Source organism: Heterocephalus glaber, unplaced genomic scaffold (genome assembly GCF_053883595.1).
Source record: "Heterocephalus glaber isolate CG9 unplaced genomic scaffold, H.glaber_assembly_v1.0 deba00001687, whole genome shotgun sequence".
Classification (NCBI taxonomy): domain Eukaryota; kingdom Metazoa; phylum Chordata; class Mammalia; order Rodentia; family Bathyergidae; genus Heterocephalus; species Heterocephalus glaber.
The window spans coordinates 3176611-3202963 of record NW_028258412.1 but is presented as its reverse complement, the minus strand read 5'-3'; the positions used below and the strand labels follow the sequence as shown (position 1 = coordinate 3202963).

The 26353-nt window shown below is 53.0% G+C and overlaps 2 long non-coding RNA genes across 3 annotated transcripts; both read right to left on the bottom strand.

The window, feature by feature from the left end:
- Positions 1-2850: 2850 nt before the first annotated feature.
- Positions 2851-11801, bottom strand: LOC147821939 (uncharacterized). The gene is made up of 3 exons (XR_015446313.1): positions 11114-11801; positions 10748-10841; positions 2851-10362 (listed from the first exon to the last, which is right to left on the bottom strand). It is a non-coding gene; the product is annotated as an uncharacterized LOC147821939 (long non-coding RNA).
- Positions 11802-11825: 24 nt separating this feature from the next.
- On the bottom strand, positions 11826-18705 carry LOC101718642 (uncharacterized). 2 transcript variants are annotated; one of them, XR_002394428.2, is made up of 4 exons: positions 18350-18705; positions 17719-17839; positions 13330-13514; positions 11826-12011 (listed from the first exon to the last, which is right to left on the bottom strand). It is a non-coding gene; the product is annotated as an uncharacterized LOC101718642 (long non-coding RNA). The 2 variants fall into 2 exon arrangements; XR_002394426.2 differs by having other exon boundaries at positions 11949-12067; positions 18350-18704.
- Between the last annotated feature and the right edge of the window lie 7648 nt (positions 18706-26353).

The following is a 26353-nucleotide window of genomic DNA, read 5'->3' as shown; positions in this document are numbered from 1 at the left end:
GGTCTGCCCATTTTGCAGAGAACGCTGAGGCTCGGGGAGGGCCTGTCGCTTGTCCACTTCTGTCAAGAACAGAAGCCCTTGGGGCCGGGAATTTAGCTCAGTGGTGCTGCCACCTGTGTCGCAAGCTCAAGGTCCCGAGTTCGATCCTCAATACCAAAAAAACCAAACACACAAAAAACCCCAGAAGCCCTCACAGAAATAAGCAGAGCGTTTTCAGAGTTTCTGTTCTAGCTGCATTCGCCCCAGCCCCTTACTCATCTCTCCAACACACACCCATGCTAGACCCTTCCCAATGCCCTGAAACTCCCAGGTGTCTCTATAGCGCATCCCCAGACACCTCTGAGAGAAACAAGACCAATTTCCAAGCCCCAAGAATCAGCCGCAGCGGTTTTGGTACAATGGCGCCATCTCCTGGTTGAGCCTATGAATTAGAGCTCTCGCTGGGCCACTGAGCCACTAGCCTGTGGCTTGGGAACGCTGCCCCCGGGAGCCACGTGACAGGGGACATTGCAACAGATTGAATGCAGCAGATATCAGAATCTAACAGAATTTGTCTTCTACTTAGCCATCCATTAAAGAGATTTACCAAAAAGAGTAAAGATGTCTTCTCTAATTTGTTTTGTTTTGTTTTGTTTTGTAAAGTAGCTATTTTTCATAAAGCATGTGTTGTTTACGTTGGTAAGCAATGAGGTTTATTACTGTTATGGTTGTTTTTCCATGAATTAATAAACATTCTAAAAGTCTTGGTTTTGATTTCCAATATGGGAGATGCGCTATGCCAGTTCCTCTCCTGTTCCTGACTCCTGTCTGCACCTAGTTGTTCATTTAAAGTCTCTCTGGGCTGTGAGCCCACAGAGGCAATGCCTGTTTGTTTCCTGGCTGGGTCCCTGGCAGCTAGCACCCTCGTTAACACAGAGTTGGGGTCGGCAACATTTTGCTGAATGAATGAAAAAGAAGTCGGTGACCTTTGCAAGTGGATGGCAGCCATGCATCCCTAAGTGGCCATTTGCCGTATAGTAAGAGTGAGAGGGGGACCCGAGACCCCAGGATTTGAGAACTGCAGTGACAGAGGGTTATGGCTGGGGTGGTCAAGAGAGGCTCCTCCCAGGGGGTGATGTTCAGCTGAGGCCTGAGGGCCACAAGACATCAGCCATGTAGAAAGCAGAGGGACACACAACCAGGGCAAAGGGAAGCACTCAGTCCAGTCAGTTCCAGGTGATCGGAGAGGAATGAAGGAGCTGGACCCCAGTGGGCAGCTGGGAGCTGATGGAAGCAGGAGAACCCATTGTCAACCATGCATCTCGTCCTTTGGGGGCACAGGGGACTTAAAGAGACCCTCAATGGGGGTGGTTCTTTTCAGAAGATGCTGGAGCCCAGAGGTAAGAAGGGGTGCCCCAAGATCGCCCAGGCTCGGCAGTGGTAGAAAGAGACCCAAGAACAGGAGTGGGGCCTCTTCTGGCTGCACAGGGCCAGAGGTGCTGGGCAAGTATGTGCAGGTTTGGCCTGAGTACTGTCCTGGGCACTGCTGGCTCAGTTTCTGTCCTGACCCCAGGGTCCTTTCCCCCACTCCCAGTGTCCTGAGCTGGCACCAGCCTCTCCCCGCCTACCCTGCACCACATGGAAGGCCCTCTGCCCGCCCTCAGACATTCCCAGTTCTTACCACTCGTGGGGCAGCCTCCAGCCTGGCGCTCAAGCTGTACCCTTCCTGGAATACCCCCTGCCTGCCCCATATCCTGTCTAGAACTGGCCCCATGGCTGTTGCCACAGCCTCTCCAAAATGCCCTGCTTCAACACGGTTATTTCCTTCCTGCTAAGATTGCCTTCTCCCATCCTTCCTGGCTCCCTCAAGTGTCACCTCTTCCAGGAAGCCCTCCCTCAGCACCCTCACCCTTTCCTCACCTCCCTCTGTTGGCTCCACTGGCACCCAGGGCTCCTCCTATTCCCTGCCTGGTGCTAACACTGAGTGAGGCTTCAGGGCAGCCAGCCTCCGTGGGGACTCAGGCCCTGGCCCACAGCAGCCCCACCAGGTGGCAGTGCTGTGTCCATTTCCCAGAGCAGATCATGGACCTGGCAAAACAGGGCTTCAAACTGCAGTTTCCTGCAGGAATTGCAATCTGAGGACCGACTTTAAAGCTCTTAAAACACTCTGGAAGACTGGCCCTAGCTGTCTAGACCCCAGTTCCTTTTTTTTTTTTTTTTTTTGACAGGGCCTTGCTATGTAGTTCAGACTGGCCTCAAACTGGCAGCAATCCTCCTGCCTCAGCCTCCTGAGAATTAGGGTTAAACAGCCTAAAGATACCACATCCAAGATCCCAAGAAGAGGTAAGTGATCAATCAGTAAGAACTTGGGTTTTCTTTGCAGCTTTGCCATAGGCACAAAGCAGTATTATTTTAAAAAACGATTGAGCTGGTCCTAGTGGTGCACATCTGTAACCCCAGCACTCTGAGGCTGAGGCAGGAGGATCATGAGTTCAAACCCAATCTGGGAAATTTAGTGACTTAGAGAGACCCTATCTTAAAATAAAAAAGTAAAATGGCTGGGGATATAGCTCAAGGCAAAGAAAGGCCTTGGGTTCAATCCATAGTAAGCCCCCCCAAAAAATACTAGTGGAGCTGATGGCAGCACAACAATGTGAATGTCCTTAATACAGTGCCTCTGAACTGTCCACTTAAATATGGGCAAGGTGGTAAATTTTATGTGATGTTTATCTCACCACAGTTAAAACTACAAATAAACACTCCATGTTATAAGCCCCAAGGTCACAGTCCCAAAGAAAGACTGACTCAGCGACACCAGCTGTCCCTTCTCCACCAAACCACCCATCCCTTCCACCTCACCAGCCACAGTGATTTTTGGGGTATGAATTGATTTTTAATATCAAAATGGTACTTTACACAAAAGCAGCTACATTTATAGGTTAAAAACAAAAAGCCAAGTGACGCTCCACTGCTGGATCCATGTCAGAACCAGCTTTGTAATCAACAGCAGAATTTCCATGCACATCCACCATTCCCTGGAAGCCAACGACATGGAACAGACATCTTTTCTGACTCTCGAGAGGGCCCATGGGTCCTGTGTTGGGAAGGGAGCTGATGTCCTGCCCCAGCATTCCCCCCACCTCTCTCTGCTCAGCACCCCCCACGCCAGGACACCAGCAGCCTGATGTTGCTGCACTTGAGGACATAGGGGATGAACCTCAGCAGGTGAAGGCATGGGAGAGGTCAAGACAAAGTGACCACCAGGGCTCAGCTTCTTCTAGCATTAAGTCAAGGAGGGACACACATACACACACACACACACACACACACACACACTCTCACTCCTAGAATCTCACAATTATCACCACTGTCAATATTGGCCGAGGCCCAATCATCCTGCCTTCAGGGACAGAATGTCCCCCCCAATACATTTTCGGTTCTCTGGGGCAGGATCACCTCGTGGATACTTGCATCTCCTCCTGCAGTCACACAAGATAACTGCCCCTTCTCTGGACTGGCAGCCCAAGGCCATGTCTCCCCAGATCTTCTCCAGGGGCTATGTCACATTTTCAAGACAACTCCTCTTCCAAGTCCTCACTGTCACCTTGGTCCTCTGTGCTTCCCAGTCATTGCAGAGTTACCTCTACCTGGGCCAAGTGATGCAGACCCTGTTTATCTCCAGCGACTGGAGGGTCCTGCTGGTTTCCAAAATTTCTATACAATCAGCTGTATGAAATGTAGCCATAACTCATTACAAGCTCCAGAGTTCCAACTGGGCTGGAACAAACAAATGGCCTTGGAAGACTGAAGCCCCATTCCCACCTCTGCCTTTCTCAGGCCACATCCACACAGCTCCCCAAGGCACCACGTCCAAGTTCCCTGGCCACAAGGCCCAGTGCTTGTCCATGTCACCATCTCTCTCTTGCCACCTTCCCCAGGGACCTTCCAGACTCTCTTTGAATCCTCTGCAACCCCCAGAGGACTGCATCTGCCATTCCCACTGTCCGGAACTCACTCCATCCACCTACCAACATCCAGGGTTCCGCTTACACTGCCCCTCTTCAGCAAGCCCACCCTGCATGCTACACTGAGGAGCCCCTGATCCCATCCTACCTCTGCACCCGGGCCCCAAGCTCAGTGAAAGCCCCTAGCCACCAGCCAGTGTGAGATCCCCACACGGCGCCCCATGCCTACCAATCTGTACAAGCACTCTGATGACAGGCCCAGAGCAGTGCTGGGCACACGGGGGTCCCCAACAGCCTCAAATCTTACTACTTGAATACACAGGAGTTCCAATATGGGAGTATTGAATGAGTGTTTGAGTGACATGGGACCCGGCGGCCTCTAGAGGGGAGCAGGCAGCTGCTTCCCAGGCTCAGGGTCTTCCACCCTGCCCTTTCTCCAGACTCCTCCAGGGGGTGCTCTCCTCTCTTCTTTCCTCTGTAGCTCAGGCGTCTGGACCACACTTCAGATCACACTGCCAGCTCTGCGTGGTCAGCTCTGAGCCCGTGGCCATGGCAGAGAGGGCTCTCACAGCACGCCCTGACTCAAACTACTATCCATGAGGCCTCCCAGCCAGCCACTGAAACTCCTCCTGAGCAATCCAGTCCTCCAGACCCTGATCTGTGCTCTCCCATAGACTCCGACTACCCAGCTGAGCCAGCAGAACAAGTCACCCTTCCCATTACCCCCTCACCCTGTGCCACCTCTTAGCGCACCCTGGCACCCCCTGGCCACTCCATAGGGCTCCTCCGCTCTGCTGCCAGCAAGACTTCCTCCAGCAGTAAAGAGATCCTCAATGCAACTAGACTGCATTAAAGACTTACATTAGAAGAGTTAGAAATTAGAAGAAGCCAAGCTACGTTACACTAAGATGTAAAGGGCTGACAGATTTATACTCCTGAATATTTCTATCTGTTCTAGGGTTACCAAAACTCTGACATACCCAAAACAGGGACTCTGGGCCCTGACCTGATGGCTGGTGATTCTACACATAATGTCATATTCTCTGCACACACCAGACAGGCATGTAAAGGTTCATAAATTACATCAGCTTGTGTGGACTATGAGATTATTGTTTAAAAGAGCCAAAGCAAATGCAAAGAAGAGGCTATGTCTATTGGTCAAAACTTTGGAAGTCTGACTCTCGGTCAGACATCACCTCAGCAGGGACCAGCCCTCCATTAGGCCTGGGCCACACCCTACCCTTGGCACCTCTTTTTAAGATCTATGACCATTACTGACATCTGACTGCTCTGACCGAGAGCATCCAGCAAGTCTGACATCACTAGCTACACCTCTCCCTGTTAGTCAGATTCCAAACCCTCCCCAGCCATGCTGCCAACCAAGCTGTTAATAATAATAGTGACAAGGACTGTTACACCTGTTGTTAGTCAGAAAGAAATCCACAAGCCATTAGTTTCTGCTGAAAGGAACAGACCAGGAAGACAGGAGTTAGTCGAGGGGAAGGAGAGGTTAATTAAGAGCCTGCCAAAGCCAGGCGGGGAGCCTGGAGTCCCCAGATGGGTGGGGTTGGCTGTTAATGGCCAGCCCCCTGGGGCAGCCAGGGCGAGGCAGGGATTAGCTGGGTAGAGCAAAAATTAGTGCAAGGGAGCCAGAGATTAGCCCAGAGAGGCCAAGGTGCCTACTGGAGGTGAGGCATGAAGTCACCCCCAGGTGTGGCCCTGGCTTAGCGACTGGCGGGCTCTGGGGGAGGCTGGCCGGGCAGGGGCAGGGGCGTGGACAGGATGGGGAGTGAGGGGTGACTTCCTGGCCAGCCTGTGGGCCCCTGGGATGCGTGTCCTGCTCCCCACTTCCTCTTCCCGGCGACCCCCCAGCTCTTGTACAGGTGCCTTCCTCACTGCCTTTGCGACACAGGTACAGACAACCCCTAGCTTCTGGGTGTGAGAGGGTCTAAGGCCCCCATCTACTTCCGGCACGAGTTTCGGGCCTATTCCACCTCTTGATGTAGAAACCCCTCTAGGCAACTTCCTGTATGGGAAAGGGCCTTCTCACTGATTTATTGGCCATCCTTTCTCAGTGCCTAGCGCTAAGGGAAAGCCCCTTTCACTGACTTCAGGAGTCAGAAGCCCCTTTTCTCAGCTTCAAGCATGGAGAATGCCTCTGTAGCTGGTTTCTTGTGTACTAAATGCTCTCCTCAATGATTTTTCAGTGTAGGAAAGACCTCTTTATTGACTTCCTACTTGGGAAAGGCTCTGCAGACTGACTTCCGGTGTGGGGTAGGGTCCCTAAACCAAGTTCCTTCTGGGGACACGCCCCATTTGACTTTCTTTCCAGAATGGCTTCTGTCTCTACCCCTTTCCAGTGAAGAACATTCCTTCCAGGGAAGGAAGCACAGCCCCTTTTTTCTGCTCCTCTGGCTGGGGAAAGCCCAGAACTGCCACTGTAGACCCACTGGCCTCCACACTCACACCCCAGAGGATGCCCTGGCCCTGCCCACTCCCAGTGGCAACCAGCCTTGTGCACAGAGGAGCGAGGTCATGCTCAGAGTCCAGCCTGCCGCATCCGCAGAGCCACCTCCTCCTCCTCTGGGTGTTGTTAATAAGGCCGTCCCCTGCCTTAGACCTGGCCCAGTGGTCTCTGATCTCACAAGCAGCCAATCTGGGATGTCGGTCTGCAGGGCCAGCCCAGGGACTTCTGCTTGCCAAAAGGAGAGGGACCAGCCCCCAGAGGGACCCAGAGCTCGGCAGGGCTGGGTTAGTAAGAAGAGAAAATAGAGTTAGTAGGGCTGGGTTAGTAAGTCAGCACAGCACCAGCGATGGGGGTGCCTTGGCAGACACACACAGGAGTCGCTAGGAGAGAAGGAAGAACGCACGCAGGCCCATTAGTGTGTTAAGGGATGGCGGGGCGCAGGTGAGGTGCCCCCAGGTTAGACAAGTTAGTAATCGGACAAGAGAGCCGCCTACGGAAAAGAAAGCTGACAGGGAGGAAGAATGTGGAGGAGACACAGTTAGGGATTCAAAGCAAGTGTCTGGCCCCAGGCAGAAGGGTCTGTGTGCAGAATACCCAGGAAGACTAGGGGCGGGTGGCGGCTGCTGCCAGCTGAGTTTCTGCCCCCACCCATCCCTTCTCTTTTTTAAAGTGTCCGCCAAGACCTTCATGAGGGTGAGAATTCTCACTGCAGCCAGTGAGGTAAGAATCAGTACTCCCTGTCTCCACCTAGGAAACGGGTACAGAAAAGAGGTGACTTGCTGAGAGTCCCCCCACTGGAAGTGGCCGATTGCTAAGTCATGCGCGTGCCCCGTCTGCAGTGAGCATCTGCACAGAGATCCCAGCCCAGGCCGGGCCCTCCGGACCCTTGTCTGCCCCCACGGCACAGCCGCTGCGAAGGCCCATGAGCTGCAGTTAGTAGGGTCTGGCTGCGGGGGGGTTAGTAGGGCATGCTTGGGCCTGGTTAGTGGGTTAGTCGGTTGGCTGAAGGCTAGGCGCCTCGTCACACGCCACAGCGTCCCGGCCGAGCCCTGGGTTAGTAGGTTAATCACACCATGCAACGCTGCCCGGCCCCCAGCTGGGGCTTGGGACCTCCTGTCCACCAGCTCCATCTGCACCCCAAGTGTGGAGCCTGACCAGGGCAGGGGATCCACCTCTGCGCCCCTCAGTCTGGCCAGAACTTAGCCTGGCCACTTGGGCCCTGCCTTATACTTCTGATCTTGGTGTGGGTCTCAGAGCCCTGCCTCCCCCACAAACACTTCGGGTCCCCTAGAGAGGGATGCTGCTTTTCCTGGGTGGAAACCCCCTGCCTGGTTCTGGTCAGGCCCATCCCAGAGGGCTGGGTCCTTTCACTCAGGCATGCATGTACACACACACACACACACACACACACACACACACACACACGTGATCCCCAGAGCCTCCATGCCTGGTGGACATGACACCCATCACGACTAGCCTGCCCTCCCCTCCTTCCCACAAACTGCGTAGAGCTGGCCCGGTGTGGAGCCAGGTTTAGACTCTCCTCCCTCCCTCCCTGGTCTGCTTCCTTTCCAGCCAATGCCACACAGCACCTAGTCACACCACCTTCTCTCACCAACAAACGCTCCCTACAGAAAACCCAGCCTTGCATCTCCCACGGTTCTAAGTGATGCTCGGTGAGAAAAGGATTCTGGGACCAGAAAAGCCAAGACACACATCACCCTCTATCCTGCCCCTGAGTATTTGAACTCCCCATGAGCATTTCAAAGGCTCTGATAAGTCCTTCGCTACCTGACCTTACTTTGAGAATCTTGATCTGGTTTCTCCCTAGAAGCTCTGGGCTAAGCCACAGCTTTCCCACCCTCCAAGGCCCTTGTTGGCTCAGCCTTGCTAGAAAGCCTCTCCAGACTGCTCTAGGCATTGCCCCCGTTCTCCAGTTCTCCATGTGAGCTGGCTTCCTCCCACTTGCTGTGGCTGTGTAATACTAAAGGTTTGAACCATGGCTGGATCTGCACTTATTTTCCCCAAGTGGCCGGTACATGAGTGAACTCCAAGTAGGCGCTCAATTCTGATGAGTAGAATTGACCTCTTCCCTAACCTCATTAGAAAGGGCTGTTAAGACAGCAGCCAGGGGAAGGGCTAGTCAGAAACACCTCTGGCTCAGAAGGTGCCAAAACGGAGTTAAATCTAAACTCCCAGTTAGGTGGAAGTGTTTACTGAGCACCGACTAAGCACCAGCACTGTGCCAGGCACATTACCTCTCTAGATGCTCCCTGCACCTGCTCACCAGGACCCCTGTGACTGGTCCCCGTTTCAGGGGGAGTGAAGGTTCATGGTGGCAGGGGGAGCTTCCCAGAGCTGTACAGCAGAGGGCGCACCTGAGACCTGACCTGGCTTCAAAGTGCAGGCTCTTTCTGGACTGGGATCTCTGCACAGGCTTCAGCCAGTTCTGCAATCCCCAGAGGAACCTTGACCCACCCTGGGCCCACATCTGCCACCCCCTGCTCTATTTTCCATTCACTTGTTCTTCCTCTTCCTGTAGGCTGGGGTTCTGGAGGGGTCACAGCACCAGCTTTCCGTGTTTGCGGTGACTGCCCTGCCACCGACTGAACTGTGTTCCCCAAAGTGCACAGGCTGGATCTCTAACCCCGCCTGGGGCTGTATGTGGACACAGGACCTTCCAGGATGTGACTGAAGTTAAATGAGGTCATGAGCCTGGGTCCCTGGTACCACAGGACTGGTGTCCTTATATAGACAGTCACCAAAGCGCCACAGAGAAAAGGCCATGTACGGACACAGTAGAAGGTGCCATCTGCAGGGGCCTCACCAGAAGCCAACCCTAGCACCTGGGTCTTGGACTTTCTGGTCTCCTGAAGCATGAGAAATAGATCCTGGGCACTGAAGCCCTGCAGTCTGTCCTCAGTATTCTGCTGTAACAGTATTCTGCTGAGCTGATGAACACCCACTACCTCCCCTTCCCCAGGGAAAGGACTTCTGGCTTTTAAACTGGTCTTAGGAAAGCCACAAACTAATCTTCTGAAGCAGTGGGACTGTCCCCTCTGTGGAGGGATGAAAGGGTCGGTGTACGGGGAAACTGCGTATGGGAGGGGTGCACATGGACCTGTCCTGCTGGCCTCTGCTCCCAAAGACAGAATCCAGGAGCACACATGAGGACTAAGGAGCTGACTGCTTAGCACCTGTCCTGAGCTTGGGTTCAGGTGGGCCTCCCAGCTTTGGGGGGTGTGGATTCTCTTTGGATGGCAGGAGTGAGACCAAGGCTGTCAGTTTGTGTCTAGTGAGCCTCCCTGGCCCCAGCATCCTCCTGTCTACCCCTTTTCTTTTTAAGACAGTGCCCTGCCCCATGCCCCACCATTACCGCCTAGATCTGGACACCACTGGGGAAAGGCCCTAGATCCTCCGAGGCCCTGACCACCTGCCTCTGGAGCCATCAGGGAAAAAGAGACATGGAGAAGCCTCACCCAGGAAGCCCCCCAAAATGACAAAAGATAGAAGACTCTGCTGGGTCCCCCAGAAGCCAAGTCTACCCTGCACTGGCAGTCCCTCCCCAACTTCATCTTTGTTGCGACCCGGCGCTAGGGGGTGTACCCAGGAAAGGGCTTGCCCAGGCAGAGCTGTGGTCACAGGGGACCCAGAGGAGGCATGCAGTCTGTACGGGGTAAGGAAGCAGCCTCCAGCCTCAGACGCTTGGGCCCAGCAGGAGGAGCAGGTGGAGAGCTTCGGCCTCTCCACACTCCTGGAGCTCACACCAGCCCAGGAATCTGCCCAGAGCAGCTCTTTTCAGAAGACTCCCACAAGCGCTGGGAAGGATGATGTCTTCAGAGGTGGGGCCACCGAAGGCTGCTCCAGGTTCCTGCAGCCAGAATCCATTCACCCAGCTCCCCAGAGCAGAGCAAGTCAGGAATCCTGGGGCTGTGCAGGGGGCAATGTGACCTGGGGAGGCACCGCACGGACGGTAAGGCCAAGGCCTCAGTCCCAGCTTCCCACCTCCTCCACCCAGCCCTGTCTGTGGTACACGTGCAGCTGAGACCCCCAGCCTGTCTCCCATGCTCCAACAGCCACACAGGGCAGAAGCCAGGGCTCTGCACAGGAAAATCTTTTAGAAGAAACTTAAGAGTAAGGAGGAGGTGATGAAAGCTGTGAAGGCATCCCAAAGCAAGCCCCAAGGTTATGGGCAGACGGGGAAAGGGTCGGGGTGGGAGGAAGGGACCTTCAGAGTTATGGGTGACTTGGTTTCTCTTTCCAACATTCTCACCAGAAGAACCTCTATACACACCATCCCAGCACACCCACATACTTCCCAGCACGGGGAGCTCACCTCCTCGCCGAACTGTGGGGACGTATGTTTCTACATGAAGAGCCAAGACAAGGGGACTGCGTGTCTGGTGTTCACCTCTGGATCCCAGTGTCCACTGTAAGGAAGATGCTTGCTCTTTTTCTGGGCGATGGAGGACTCTGCTAAAACCTCTACCGAAAGTCTATCTCCCGTGGTCTGGATTCATTCCCATCCACACCACGACCACACAGAGCAGCCTCTGGCCACCTGGATGCTGGGTCTTCTCCTGAGCAGAAAGATCTGGCCAGGCCCAGGCCAGAGTAGGGGGCACAGGAGGAAAGACAACCTACTCCCATGAGAGGAAGCTCACCAACCCCACCACCACCACCACTCCCTGCCCAAGCTTACCTGCAGCCTCCAGCCAACATGTTGGTGGCCCAAGCCCAGCTCCCAGCTCCTTCTGCACAGAGACCCCACACAGGGCCATCCTGGAAGATAGAAGAGCCACCCAGGCCGCAGGAGAGAACCACACCCAGGTCCCCACCCCAGCCCAGGGATACGGAGGCCCGGTAGCCCCAGCAACCTCCCTGCTCCCCAAGAGCAGAGTGTGACCCAGAAGAAGTAGGCCAAACAAGGCAGCTTGGGGACTGCTAAGTAAGAGCATTGGACAGAGGCAGGAATCTGCAGTTCTGTCCCAGCCCTGCACTTGCCATACTGTGGCCCTAGGAAATCTGTGTCATCCCTATCTCTGGGCCCTGGGATCCTTCCAGTGCCTAATAGTGACTGTCATTTGAGGCACTAGGTGGAAAACAAGAGGGACCTGTCCGCCCAGCCTCACCCTTCCCATCCCTTTCCTGATACCCCGGGTACTTGAGGAGACTAGGGGACCCCAGAAGAGGGTGGGATAGAACTCTTTTGAGACCAGCCTATGACACCAGTCTGGAGAAGGCCAGAGGATGCCCCTGAATCCTAACCCAGGTTTGCTTTTGGTCAGCTGTGCCATCTTCATCAGCCTGCAGATCGGAGCCAGGCAGTCAGGGACCCACCCTCTCAACATAACTGTCAGAGCTTGCTGTCAGTACCTGGCTAAAGCTAGAGACACACTTGGAGCCTTGCACTAAAAAGAATGTGTCCCACAGGGAACAGTGCTGAGGCCAAGGAGCCCTGGCTGAGGACAGGCTGATGGGCCACGGGCAGGTAAATTTGAATACTTATCTGCAAGGCTGCTTTCCTGTGTGGCCAGGACTGCCTTGAAGAACCTGGAAATTTCCTTCTCGCTTCTCTGTCCCAGGAACTTGTTGCAACTCTGCCAACAGACCCTGGGCTGCTCAGTGGAGAATTTTTTGACCCCTTCCCCTGGGCCTGTGTAATCAGAATCCTGGGTGTTATTAAGGCAATGCAGTGTCAAGGGACTTTAGCTCCTGGATTAAGCTAATGCTGCTTAAAGAGTAGAAACTAAGATGTGGACTTTAGGTCAACCAAATCCTGTTAAGACTGTGGTTCCCCAGTTCCACATACTGAATGTGTGACTCAAAGTTAATTATTTGGAAAGCTTAGCTAGTGTCTGGCACATAGTAGGTTTTCCTCTTTCTTTTCTTTTTTTTTTTTTTTTTCATCAATGACTTCAACCACGAGTACATCTTTGTGTGATACTTTTAGTCCAGAAATATGGATGATGTTTATCCTGGCGAATCCCTGCCCCTCAGTACATGTACCCCAACTAGGAAGCACAGAGCCAACTAAAATCCCCCATGGGATCAGCAGATTGTGTCATATCCATGCAATGAAATCTACTCAACAATAAAAAGAAGTGAACTGTTGATACATACTATGACATGGACAAACCTCAAAAACATGCTAAGTAAAAGAACATAGGTGTAAAAGAACTCATTTGTGTGATTCCATTTATATAAAATGTCCACAGGAGAAAAATCTAGGTGGGAAGTCGATGAGCAGTGGGCCAGGGATTAACAGTGGTATGAAGGATCTGATTGGAGCAACTGAATGTTCTACATACATATGGTTGCACAACCTGGTAAATTTACCAAAAACCACTGAACTGTACCCTGGCAATGGGGTGTAAACTATGTCTCAATGAAGCTGAACCCCCCTCCCCCAAAAAAGATTGAATTACTGGTTCATGGACAAGGATGAACCTCAAAAACATGCTGCACATTAAAAAGCCATACACAGAAAATTCTATATATAGAACTTTAGAAAAATAAAGCTATCCATAGTCACAGAAAGCAGATCAATGGTTTCCTGGAAGCTGGCCCTGACAGTGGATTGACAGGGGAGGACCCAGGGGAACACTTTAGTGTGACAGAAACATTCTACAGCTTGCTTGTGATGATGGTATATAGGTTTGTCACAAACCATTGAAATGTATACTTAAAATGGGTGCATTTTCTTGTATGCAAATGATACCTCCATGAGGTTCCTTATTCAGCACTTGTTTATATGTGATGAAATGGGCCAGACCTGAGAAGTGCCAGATCAAAAGGAGTTCCATGCTCCCTGCATCTCAGCTCTCACTAGGCCACACAGACCCCTGCTTCAAGCCAAACTCAGGGAAGCTGTCCTTGAGGGATTGGAACCAGATGGCCCTCTGGAATCTCTCCTACCTCTGATATCCAGGAGGGCTCAGCATGTTGGACTTCGAGGTGAACCTGATGGCATAGCATGAAGCTGGCCTCTACGTCCTGGTGTACACAGAGGAGAAGGAGCATGACCTCGGGTACCTCTCAGATGACACTTCGGCCATATGAACTTGTCTGGAAGCAATGGCTAAGCAGGGACATCCCTCCAGCTGTCATGGAGAGAAAGCGACAGGAGTGAGGGAATAAATACATAAAAATGCGCACGCTGGAGAAGGATGGCAAGCATCTGTCTCAAATCACAGCACTTCCCAAAGCGGATCTCCTCGGATGCAGGTCACAAGGAAACAGGAAGCCAGGAGGGATTCTGGTTAGGCCAGTGTCAAGCCCAAACATCCTAATGAATTGGAAAGGACCTGGGCTCCATAGCATGGATTCTACCAGCTAGCTTTACGACCTTGAGCAAATCCACTGCCACTCTGAGCCTCAGTCTTCTTATCCACAAAATAGGGATAATGACAGTGCCTACCTCACGAGGCTACTATGAGGATTAATTAAGATGCTAAGTATTCCCTACTAGCTTGAATTCTGCTCTGTTGTTGTTGTTGCTACTGCCCACGTTGCAAATTAACACTGTGCATGGGATGTTCTCTTTTCCCTTAAACAGCACACAGTATTCCTGGTAGCAAGAACAGCAACCAGAAAAGCATTCATAGGCTGCCTTTTAGGATCTCTCTAGGTTTTTGTCTTTCTCCCTGACTCTGGGATATAAGGTCTGCTCAGCGAGCTGAGGCCTACAAGAGACACTGGCCTAAATGGCATCAGATGCTTTGGTGCCGCAGAGGTGAGGAGCTCCCAAGAACAATGAGCCTTCCAGGGGACCTGCTGAGAAACCAGGGATTCTTCCACAGAGGAGAACAAAGTGCTACTTCTCACAAATTCAAACTCTGCATCCCCAAAAGAGGAGATGTGAAATTCAATTCTCCTCCAAATAAGAGAGCCCCTGAAGATAGGAAGGAAGAACAAAAAGGAGGAAAAGGAAGCTGAGCTAACGTTTATTGAGAACAGACACTAACTGCGGTCACCTTTATCAACATGAGACCAATGACTTGGGTTTTATTAGACCCATTTTACAGAGGCAGAAACTGAGGCTCACAGGAAAGTGGCTTGCTCGGAGGCCACCCAGCAAGAAAACTGTGCAATCAAGATTCACAGGCCTTGTGGACTCCAAAGGGAGGGAACACTTAGTTCCAATATGAAAGTGGGGACTAAATGAGAAGACTCAAAAGAGGTGTATATAAACCCCAAACTTGGTGGCCACCAGCCTTCCCATACCATGAGGGAACTGTCCCCAGATTGCTAAACCAGCTCTTCTCAGTTTATTCCAGTTGCTTTCATGGTCTTGAGGCAACTGATTAAGTTTCCTTTTAGGAAAGAGGTGCCCCAGACTAGGAGTTATAAACATGTTTCAGAGTCAGACTAGATCCAGGTTCAATTCCTGATTCTACAGCTAATTGCTGTGTGACCCTGAGCTAGTCACTTCACTGCTCTGAGCCTCAGCGGCTCACCTGTGGTGCCTACCTGGCAGCCGTACCCTGAGGTGTCCATGAGGTGGCACCCAGCAAGAACCTTTGTAGACAGGGCCTCAGAAGTACCTGGGTTGGTTCCCATTCACACTTACTCCGTCCCTGGGCCACAACCACCCAGCCCCTCCCTCCCTTCCCAGATGCACCCAGTCCCTTCCACAGGGGCCCACCTGGCACCATGAGGGAGAGGAGACACCTGCCTCCTCCCATCCCATCAGCGCGGACAGGGATGGAGAGACAGATGTCACCCTAGCCCAGACTGAGCCTCTGCCTCAGAGAATCTTTAGCTATTGTTCTGCAGAGCTCCAGTGACAGATGAGCTGGGCCTTAGAGGCAGGGGAGGGGTCCCCAGGACAAAGACCAAGCCTCTAAGTTATTCACCAGCCCATTAAGCCGGCACAAAGGACTCAATGCCCCAGAAACATGCAGAGCAAACAGTCCAGGATCACCAGAGGCCACGCCCACAGCAGAGGGGAAACAGCAGCTAGCAGAGTATCGCCACTCAGGTGTCTGGACTGGAACTAGGCTAGCCCACCACAGGTACACAGGGCAGCAGCCACCTCTCTCAGCACCTACGGGTCAGGTTCCTTACACACACTGGTGCTCAGCCGAAGCTGGCCTCAAACACCGGAGTCATGCTTCCCATGGTGCAGATGGGGAGACTGAGGCTCAGGGAAGGAAAATGTCCTCCTTCCTGAAACTGGCACACAGCTTCGTGACCCTCCCCCGCCCTTCTCTCTTCACCAAGCTGCTGTGCCTGATAAATGCATTCATAGGAGCACAGCCCTGTCCCAGGAGGGAGCACAGTCACGTCGGAAAAAGAGAACTTGAAATGAAAATGCAGGGGAGAAAAGGAAGCAATTGGCAGATGCAGCCATAGGAAACTGACTATCCCATCATATTCATCTCCTCCAGGAAGCGCTAAGATCTGTTACATGGATTTCTGCAAAGGTCAGAACAACACAGAGATACAGCTGATATAATTTTATAAAACAGGACACATATGGAATAATTTCAATGAACATTTTAGTAATGAATATATACCAGAGGGCCGGGGATTTAGCTCAGTGGTTCCACCACCTGCCTCTCAAGCGCAAGGTCCTGAGTTCAATCCCCGGTACCAAAAAAAATATATATATATATACCAGAGGGAGTATATAAAAGTAAGGTCTTCTTTTATTTTTGCCTTTCCAAATTTTCTACAATTATAATGCATCTTAATAAATACATTAAAAATCACCAAAATTTATAAAACTCTTCTCTCCCCCATCCCAGTACTGGGGATTGAACCTAGGGCTTTGGCACTGACCTACATCCTCACCGTTTTTGACCTTTTTAAATTTTGAGGCAGGGTTGCACTAAGTCACTAAGTTGCCCAGACAGGATTCAAACTTGTGATCCTCCTGCCTCAGCCTCCCAGAGTAATGGGATTACAGCTATCCACTACCACACCCAACTCCTGATAGAACGTTTTAAAGCAGGATATATATAGTATAATTTCAATTATAATTTTCAGTAATAAAATTATACCACAGGGAAACATAAAAATAGTTTTCTTATTTTTGGCGTTTCCCAATCTTCTACAATTATCATGCATTGTATTAAAAGTGTTTTTTTAAAAAACCAAAAATTTTATAACTCTCATTTTTTAATGCAAGCATAAAAAGTTATTCTCCTGAAGTTGGTGGTAAAGCCCTCTGATTCCTCTTTGGGACTCTGAAGACTTGAGGTGCCTTTTGTCAAGGGTCACATTGCAATAAGAAAGACGCAGAGTAAAAACATCAAAACCAGTCTTATGGCAAAAGTCATGAAATGATAAAACAAGCAGGCAGGCGGGGGGCGGGGGGGGGGGACGTAAAACCTTTCCACAAGAAATCAACCGCACTCGGGATGGATGAGCTCCACGTCACCCAGAATTAGGGGGTGGCAAAGCGCCCCCAGGAAATGGCTTGCCCAGGCTGCAGCAGCTCTCCCCTGGGGAGAGGGGGTGCTGTGCCCGCAGCAGAGTCTGACCACCTGCCAAGGTATGGGGGGGTGGGGGGGTGGAGTAAACCTCCAGAGGCCCAGCCCCACCCCAAATCTGCTGACGCATCCCCCAAGGCCACGTGGCCCGTACATCTGCGTACGGAGCAACGCCCCCCGCGAGTCTGCGAACAGCGGAGCTCAGGTTTCCCTGTCTGTCAAGTGGAATTACTCATCCCTACCCTTCGTCTCCCGCCTCCCCTGGCGACCGCGACGCGCCCAGGTGCTCCCAAACCAGAATGCGCTTAGAAACGCAAGGCGCTGGGCCCGGACCCGGTCCCCCGCCCTGGGCTGCACTCTGGCCGAGGCTGGCACGGAGAAAAACAAAGCCGCGGCCCCTCCCTGGCCTCCCTCTGGCCCACCCCTCCCTCAGCAGGTGGGGCGTTCTTGGCGCCGCCGCCCCGCAGTGGGGTGTGAGCGCCAGCAACCCCGGGCACGCGGCAGCCTCCGGGCAGCAGCCTGGGGGCGGGGCGGGGCGGGGCGGGGGGGGCGGACCCTGGGCGTCCACCTGCACTGTCGGAGAACAGACGTCTCTAGCGCAGGGCCCTCCTCGGGAGGAGAGTTGAGGGTTAGCCCTTTCCCTCTAAATCCCCACCCAGCCTTTCTAGCGAGTGTACTAGAGCTGGGGAGAGGCGGGGGCGGGGGATCCGAACTGGTGGCTCCGGGGTCTTCCCAGGGTCTTCTAGATATGCAACAAGGGCTTCGGAGTCGGTCGCGTCTGCACTCAGAATCGCCGGCTGTGGGACCTTGGCTGGGTCGCTAACCCTCTCCGGATCTCCATCTCCTCACGGTTAAATGGGGTTCTTACCGCCTCGTGGGACTGTTGTGGTAGAGAAACCGCTGCCTGGGCTGATGAATTACCTTCACCGTAAACAACGTCGTTCTTCTCCACAGGGGTGGTTTCTGGACTCCGGCCTCTGGGAACCACACTGGACGCAGAACATCTGGGGTTTGAGTCCCAGAAGTGAAGGACCGACGCGCGGGGGGGGGGGGGTCCTGTGTATGGGGGAGGGGAGCACCAGGACCCCACCCTCCAGTTCAGGACCTTTTGGGCTCAGTCCCTGGCTTGGTCGGTTAGCGGCTAACCTGGTGGGCCGAGGAAGGTCCGGGCTCCCCACCCTCACGTCTGTCTGGTAGTGGGGGAAGGGAAGGGTCTTTGTTCCCCCTCAGGTCAGGACTGCAAGCCCCCCCCCGCCCCGCACTGGACTCCCGGCCTCCCGGCCTCCCTTCCCTGCCCCTTCCCCACACCCGTTACCGTCCGGGCCAGAGTCTTGACTGCTTTTGACAATTGCGGGCTGGGCGATGCGGGGCGCTTTCCTGAGCCCTGCCCTGGGACACTGGGACCTACCGTCGTCGCCAACCTCGGAGCAATGGGCTGCTCCCGAGCGGGGACAAGGCTACCGGCGAGCCGGGGCTGTGAGCACGGGGCCGTGGCTCACCTGGGGTCCGCGGTCCTGCGGCTGGAGTGCGGAGGGCTCTTTGTGCCCCGGCTCCCAGCGCAGAACTGGGGGAGCCCCCGCAAGCGCCTCCCCTCGCAAACTCCTCCCCGCACTCGTCCGCAGCCTCCCTCCCTCTGGTCCCCAGCGCAGCCGGCGTCGTCTTTGTAGCTGCTGCAGCGCCCATGAAATTTTAATGCGGGAGCGGCTGGCGGCGGGCAGAGGCGCCCCACCCCGGCCCTCTCCTCTGCCCTCCTCCCGCCTCCCTGAACCCTGCGACCCCACACTACTCGCTCACGCCCGCCCCGTAGTCCGGCCCGGAAAGCCAGTGCAGCCGGGAGTGGGGGGAGCGCACCGGCGCCCCCGCGGCACAAAGGGGCGAGCTGGGCTGTGCGCTCAGCCTCCAGCATCCCCGCCCGCGGCGCTGCCATGACAACGCTTGCCGGCTGGACTGGCCTCGGAGAGTCAGGGCTTGAGAGGCGCGCGCGCAGGTGGGAACCGCGCGGCCGCGTACCTCGGGGAAGAAGCCTGAACCCCAGAGTAGAAGAGACTCGTCCTGGAACACCAGGTTCTTAACCCGCAAGGCTTCGGTGTAGCTTCTCAAGAAGCCCTGCCAGATGCGGACATGGTTAGGTGGAGTCAAGATTTGAACCCAGATCTGTGACTTCAAGTCCCGATATGCGCCTCTACACACGCCATTAGTCCTAACATGTATAGGTCTGGTCGCTTATTTTAGCAGCCTCCTCCTAAGTTACCTTCTGTTTTCTAGTTCAGAGAGGTGAGAAAGTGGCCTTACGTGGCTGTTTCACCAATCACTAATCAGACCATTTGCATCGCTTAAAAACTAGAAATTCAAATTCTTGGACCCTGCCCCGCCCTGATGCTACTGAACCAAATTCTGGGATGAGTCCCAGAGGTCTGTTTTTAAAAGCCCAGCAGGGGATTCTGATGCACGTACGAGCTGGAAAACCACTGTGCTAGAACGTGCTCTTGACCTCTAGAACCTGACTGTCCCAACTGCCAAGTTTAGCTCTGTCCATGCTGGTGACCAGATGTGACCTTAGGCGGCCTACACACCCTTCCTGAGCCTCTGCTGTCTGATTTAAGTAGATGATAATGGAATCCATATCACAAGATTGTGTGGGTTCCATGACGGAGGACACTTTGCACAGAACCCGGCACTTAGTAAAGGCTCAGAACGTATTTTTATTAATAGGTCACCTTTCATTTTCATGCTTTTGTGTCTGTCCTTTGTCATCTTTATTGCTCAGATTAAGAGGTGGTGACAGTGATGGCAGGTGCTCATGCCCACTATAAGGGCCCCAGGTAGGATTTGAACCCTTCCTTTCAAGTGCCAAATTTACTAGCCGTGGTCCATACTGTGGTGACACATCCACGGCACAGCTGCTACAGCCAGCTGTGAAAACTCTAAAAGGTTCACCATCACTGGTCTATACCATGGCCTCCTCCCCCAGACTGGATTTCAGAACATCCAAACCCAATTCCACAAATCTATAGCACATATCTAATGTGTCCAGCCCAAGACCAGTGCAGGAAGCCTGAGGGTCCCAGGAAGCCCTCAGAGACAGCCTCCTCCCTGCAGAGCAAACAGTCCTGCCAGGAGGGGGAGACCCATGTGGAACAGCCAGAGAAGAAGCACAGCACGGTGTGGCCACAGGTCACCCAGAGGACACAACCTAGTTGTGGTCTTCCCCAGGTATGTAGTTTCCCTCCTCAACAGGCTCATCTCCCTGGACAGCAAAGGGGATGGAACTTGCCATGATACATTCTCAGAGAGCACAGAGGATGTGAGAAATCGCTACTTTGTCTTCTAAATTGTCCTAAGCCACCTACTTCATAATCTGCCTAAATCCTCTTGTGTATCAATCCATCATTTCCAATATCCATTTGGAAAAAAAAGTCAAGGCACTTGTCTACCACCAAGTTTGCCATACTTCTCCTATTCCCTGGGGCTTGTTGAACACGTCTGGTAATGAGTCCATGATTGTATTTCCAAGCATCTTTGGCTCCAGAGATATCTTCGTGAGGTAGGCAGAGGTGGCCAACAGGGAAGGATGACACTGGGCCCCTGTGAACATACCATGTCTAACTCCAAGGGACTTAGAGTAAGCCATAAATTGAGCAGTGCAAGGTGGGGACAGACCTATTTGTGTCGAATCCAGCTTGGGCTTGCCTGGCTGTTCTCTGTCCCCAGTTCTCTAACATGACATATTTCTTCATCATGGGACAAATCAAAATATTTCTCCTGGGGTGGGGGGCTAGTTGGTCTTTTGCCTTCCATTTGTCCATCTCTTGAGAACCTTCAGAGTGAGCAAAACCTTCCCTGTATTCTCCATTCTCCCGGGAAGGTTTATTGGCCTTATGCTTGGGGCAGGGTCAAGACCTCCTTTGGGAGTCAGATCTAGTGTGGTAGCTATAGCTAGCATCCTCCTCAGCTCCCCATCTACTTAACTCTGACCCTGACCTTATCTTATGAATAGACCTGGGACAAAGTAGAGCACAGCCCAAGATCATACATGTCATTCTTGCCACAACTGACCAAGAGCTCCAGTCTTGCAGAAGATTTTAGGGGTGATGCTAACTTGAGCCCCAGGAGCCTGTGAGCAGATAAAGAAGCACCCCTCAAAGAGATTTGCTAATGTTCCCTTTTTTGCCTTTCTTGAAAATGACCTGAACCACTTATGGAGAGTTGGTTGCCATGGCAGCGAAAAGAGACACCATCAGACCTTTTAAAAGGTGCACTTCAAAATCAAGTTTGTGTCTTTCATCTGGACCTGTCCCCTCCCCTATTCCCATGAGGCACCATGACTTCAAGGGTCTGCAGATTAGATGGTCTTACTACCCAGCAGCCCAAGACTTCCAGAGGGGGATTCTGACCCTGGCAATATGTCCAGGAAAGAAGAACCTGGGTCCTTCCTCTCTTCATTCCTAGAGAGATGTCCAGGGTAACATGCCTTTCAACAATTCCCTGCAGCTACAAAATTTCCCCTTCTCCTAAATCACATTCAGAGGCTTTGAATTTGGCCCACTGACACTGTCCTCAGTGCTTTATCCACCAGTACTCTTCATCTCTGACATAGGAGGAAAGTAAGTCTCAGAGAGCAGAAGCAGCTTCCCCAAGGTCAGCCAGCTAAACAGTGATGAAGCTGCTCTGGGAACCCAGCATTGTCTGACTCCAAAAGCTGCACTAGGAATGTCTGCAGACCTCTTTGCATTCACTCTTGAGCCATCCTTCCCTGGGAAGGGACAAGCCTCCCCAGCCACCTGGACAACAAACCACTGCCATGCTTGGGTCATTCAGAGGGCATCCATTGCCCTGCCCTAGGCATCACAGCAATGATTCATCTCTGCCTCTGTTTAGAAGGAACATAATAGCCTCAGGGTCATTGCCACCGACAACTGGATTTAGAGGTCCCCTACATTTTATCTCTATCCTGCCCCCAAAGTTGCCTAAATGTGTGGCGTCCAGCAGCCCTATGGATAAGGGACCGAAGGAGCTGTTAGCATGGGTTCTCTCAGATGCAGACCCTGAGATAAGGGTCTCAGTGCAAGGAGTTTGTCTGGGAGGTGATTCCAGGAAGCACTGATGGGGGGTGGGAGAAAGGCAGGAAAGAGAAGAAAACCAGAAGAGACTATAATGATTGTACTCATTTGCTAGGGCTACTGTTTGGTTTTTTGTTTTGTTTTTTTTTTAAAAAAAAAAAAAGCCCAAGTGGCTTAACCAGCAGATTTTCTCAGTTCTGGGTCTGGAAATCCAAGAGCAAGGTGCAGGCAGAGCTGGCCTCTCCTGAGTCCTCTCTCCTTGGTTTGCAGACAGCACCTTCTCACTGTGTCCTCAGATGGCCTTGCTTCTGTGCAAGCACACCCCTGGTGTTTCTTCCTCTTCTTAGAAGGACACCAGTGCTATTGCATTAGGTTCTCACCTTTTGGGCCCCATTGAACTTTATTTACCTCTTCACAGGCCCCATCAGTGAAGGCCCCTACATAGGAATTTGGGTAAGGGGACCTCAGTGCCATCTACAGCTATGGACAAGCTCCGTGGGCAACCAGGACTCCACCCTGCTGAGGTTTCCTGGAGACTGTGAGACACACCTGACTCATCCAACCTGGAGCACTCATGCCCTCAACTTTCATCTGTCATGGCTGAAGGCTGCTCCTACACCTCCAACCCTGGCTACCTCCAGGATGCCCCAGACACAACCCAGGTCTGCACCTTCGGCCAGAGGAAGCCCTCAGCAGGGGCTCACGTGTACAGTCTGGCTGGGAGCGATGAGTGTTCAGGAAACCACCGATTGTCCGGGTTCCCATCACGCATTCACTGCCCAATCTCCACTGCCCCTTACACCTTGCAGAGCCAAACCCAAATCCGAGAGATTCAGGGGCTCCTGGTGTGAGAATCTGGCTCCCATTACATGCCACCCTAACCTGTGACAAATGTGACAGAGCCTTTGCCTCTAGAGCCCTTGTCCAAGGGAAAGGCATAAGTCAGTTTGCAACTATGACGGTTGCCACAATAGAGGAAGTTCGGGAGACTTGTGGGAACATATATTAGTGACACAACTACTCGAGATCAAAAAAGGGCCTGCCAAGCATCAGGCACTATAGTAGGTCTTGAAACTTTAAAATTATAAGAATAAGTACAACTGCATCAACACTATTTTTTTTCAGGACCTTATTGGTCTTGAGTAGCAGAAACAAGTCTAAGATTCCACATAGTTTCCTGGGCACTTGCATTAGTCTGTTTTCTGTTATTGTAAGAAAATACCCAAGGCCTGGCAGTGTATAAAGAAAATAGATTGTTTATGTAGATCATGTTTTTGGAGACTGAAAGCCCAAGATCAAGCAGCCTGCTCATACATCATATCACAGCAGATGTCATCATGGCGAGAGACATTCAGGGGTCAGGCTGGATCTTTGTGTAACAACTCACATTCCTGGGAAATAACCAGGGTTCCACAAGAACTACAATAATCCCTTCCAAGGGTCGTGCTCCAGCGACCTAGTCACCTTTAACCAGGTGCATCTGTTAAAGGACTCACCACCTCTCAGACCGCCACACTGGGGACCAAGCTCCCAGCATGGGAATCTTTGGAGGACACACCCAGACCACAGCAGAGCTCAGATGACACCACCAGGAGCCTGTCTATGCCCTATGTTGGCTTTACTGCCCCCTGGGCAGCTTCATTCACAAGAAGGCCCTGCCAGTTCACAGCCATGTGGCTCCCAGCCCCGTGCTTTAGCCCAGGTCTGGAGCCAGGTCCCAGCCCACTTGCCATGGCCCTCGTGTCCCTGAACTGAGAGGTGGGGTGGACACTCAAGGTGAGCTGTTAAAAGGAGAGAGTAAAGCAAGCACCAGGGGGTGCATTCATTCCCTATGGCTGCTGTAACAAATTAATGCATATTTGGCAGCTTACAAGGTACCGACCTATTCTCTCTCGTTTCTGGAGTTACAAAGACTTGCATGGGTCTCACTGGGCTGAAGTCAAAGTGGCAGCAGGGCTCTAGCTCCTCAGAGCTGTGGCATTCCCGAGCTCCCTGCTTCTTTCTCCGCCTTCTCGGCTCACGTCCTTTCACCCTTCTTTCTGTGCACTTCTCCCCTGGACCGGCTCTTCTGCCTCCCTCTGCCCTGTCACAGCCCTTTGCGGTTCTGAGGGTGACCTTCACAACCCAAGGCGCCCCCTCCATGTCCTCTGATCAGCAGCTCTCATTCCCCTGCCCTGTAACAAGCCCTGCTCACAGGCCCCTGGGACCAGGACGTGGTGGACACATTTGGGGAGCAACTGATCTGCCTGACACACATTCTCTCCAGTTATTTCTGACAGGCCAGGCTGTGCTCAGGTCCATGCCCTTTAAAAGGAACACCTGCCCTTTCCCTGACTCCACCTCAGTGCCAGCCACTGTCACCAGGCACCCATGTTCCTGGGCTGCGCGGGACTCTGAGTGCCTCTAGCACGGGGCTGTGGGTGACTCGCCTGCATCCCAGCAGGCTCCCAGTTCCCATGGACATGGCCTCATCCATCAGCACACCAGCTAGGAGCAAACAGCGGCCCCAGAGGGGTCAGGAGAGGTGCAGAAGTCCCTCAGGGACTGCCAGACCCTCTGTCTTGTTTCCTTCCTTTGCCTCCCTGTCAGCCAGGGCTGCAGCCAGACAGAACCCGAGCTTGAATCCCACCTCTACCTCTGATTCATCATGGGACTCTGGATGAGAAACTGCACACTTTGGACTCAATGTTCTCATCTGTAAAATGGGGATAGCACACCCCCCTCTTGCAGAGTTCTCAGAGAATTAAGTGATGTGAGTACAAACGCATGGCTGGCCACAACCAGCAGTAGGAAGCACCCCACAAGGCCTCGAGCTCTTAGTCACCGAAACTTATTCCCAGGGGCCCTAGAAACAACCCAGGTGCCAGCACTGTGTGCAGAGCACACATGTAATGTGTCCTGTCCATGGTGCCACCACTGCTGTTAGACGCTGTTGGAGTGACAGTGACACAGGTTCGTGTCCATCAGCCCTACAGTACATTCTCGGTGACCTTTTATCCTCAGACCTCTGCCCCAGCCTCAGGACCTCAAAGCGGATCTTCCACTTTATGACATCTATCACCTGTTTCTATGACATCTATGACCACCAGATGGATCAAGTTTGGGAATCACGGGGTTCCCCCACCCTCTTATGTTATCCCGTCCAGAGTGAGGCGCAGAGGTGAGCATGGGCCTCCAGTCTGTCTGGGGCTCTTGGTTCGGGTCTGGATCTCTCCGCTCCTCTCCAGAGTGCACTGCTGCGTTTGGGCTGCAGCCTGGGTCGCTCCGCGTCTTTGTCTGCATCTTTGTGTCCAGACAACGGAGCAGGGCGGCAGAGCGCACAATGCCCTCGCCCAATCCCTCTCGTTATCCGTCTGCAAACAGATCCCTCCAGACACCGCACCTGCTCGCCGCCCAGCAGGTGCCGCGCCCGCCCTGCTCACGCCACTGTGCTGCAGAGAAAGGCGCAGGCCAGGCCGCCAGCTGCCTCCCAGCGCCCTCCCCTCTGGCCCACAGCTCTCAGGCGGCAGATGATTCTCAGCTTTTCTACCGCACAGCAGATGCTGATGGGGGGGGGCTGTCTCCCTCACCCCCAGGCTCTTTCCGCCATCACTGTAGCTTCTGAACCTTTTCTGAAAATCCTTCCCCACCCCACCCAGTCACCCTCTGCCCCCGTCACCAGGCCCCCTCCAATCTGTTCCCCATGCAGGAGCCAGATTATCCTGGAAATGCAGAAAACCTCATCCTCCCCTGTCCACAGCCCCCTGGCCTTGGGATAAACAGCAAGACCCTGACCCCGCTGCCCGCTGGCTCCCTGGTTTATTCTCATGCCATTCCCACCCCGACCACCTGACCTGGCCTCAGAATCTCCAGGGAACCTTCTCTGACTTCTGGGTGGAAATCAATTCTTCTAGGTGCACATCCTCGAATCTTCCAGAATCCACGTGGACCTTCTCCTTTAGGGCTGATTTCAAAGCTGAATCCCACATCCATCCACTCTGTTGAGTACACACACAGCTGAGACTCCCCAGAGAGACGCCTGATCTGTTTCCCCCTTCACAGGGCCAGGGGGTAGATAGTGAAAGGTCTGTGTCACACACAAAGACCTCACTATGTGCCGTCAGAGAATGATGACATCGTGAAGCTGTGGCTCAGAAACCACTGTACACCTAGGCAGAGGTTGGGAGGAGGAGAGTGCCTGCCCAAGGCTCCGCTCCAGCTGGCTGCATGGACTGTCATCCAGGGTCTCTGCGGTCCCTAGCTCCGTGTGCTTTCCAAACACTGTCATTATGGTTTGAATTTAAGATGTCCCCAAGAAGACTCACGTGTTCAGAGGTGGGGCTTTTGGAAGGGGACTGGATTGGGTCTGCATTCATGGATTCATAATCTGACGCCATTATGAGGAGGTGGGGGAGACTTAGGAGGTGGCGCCTAATTGAAGGGAAGGTCGTCATGGAAGTGTAA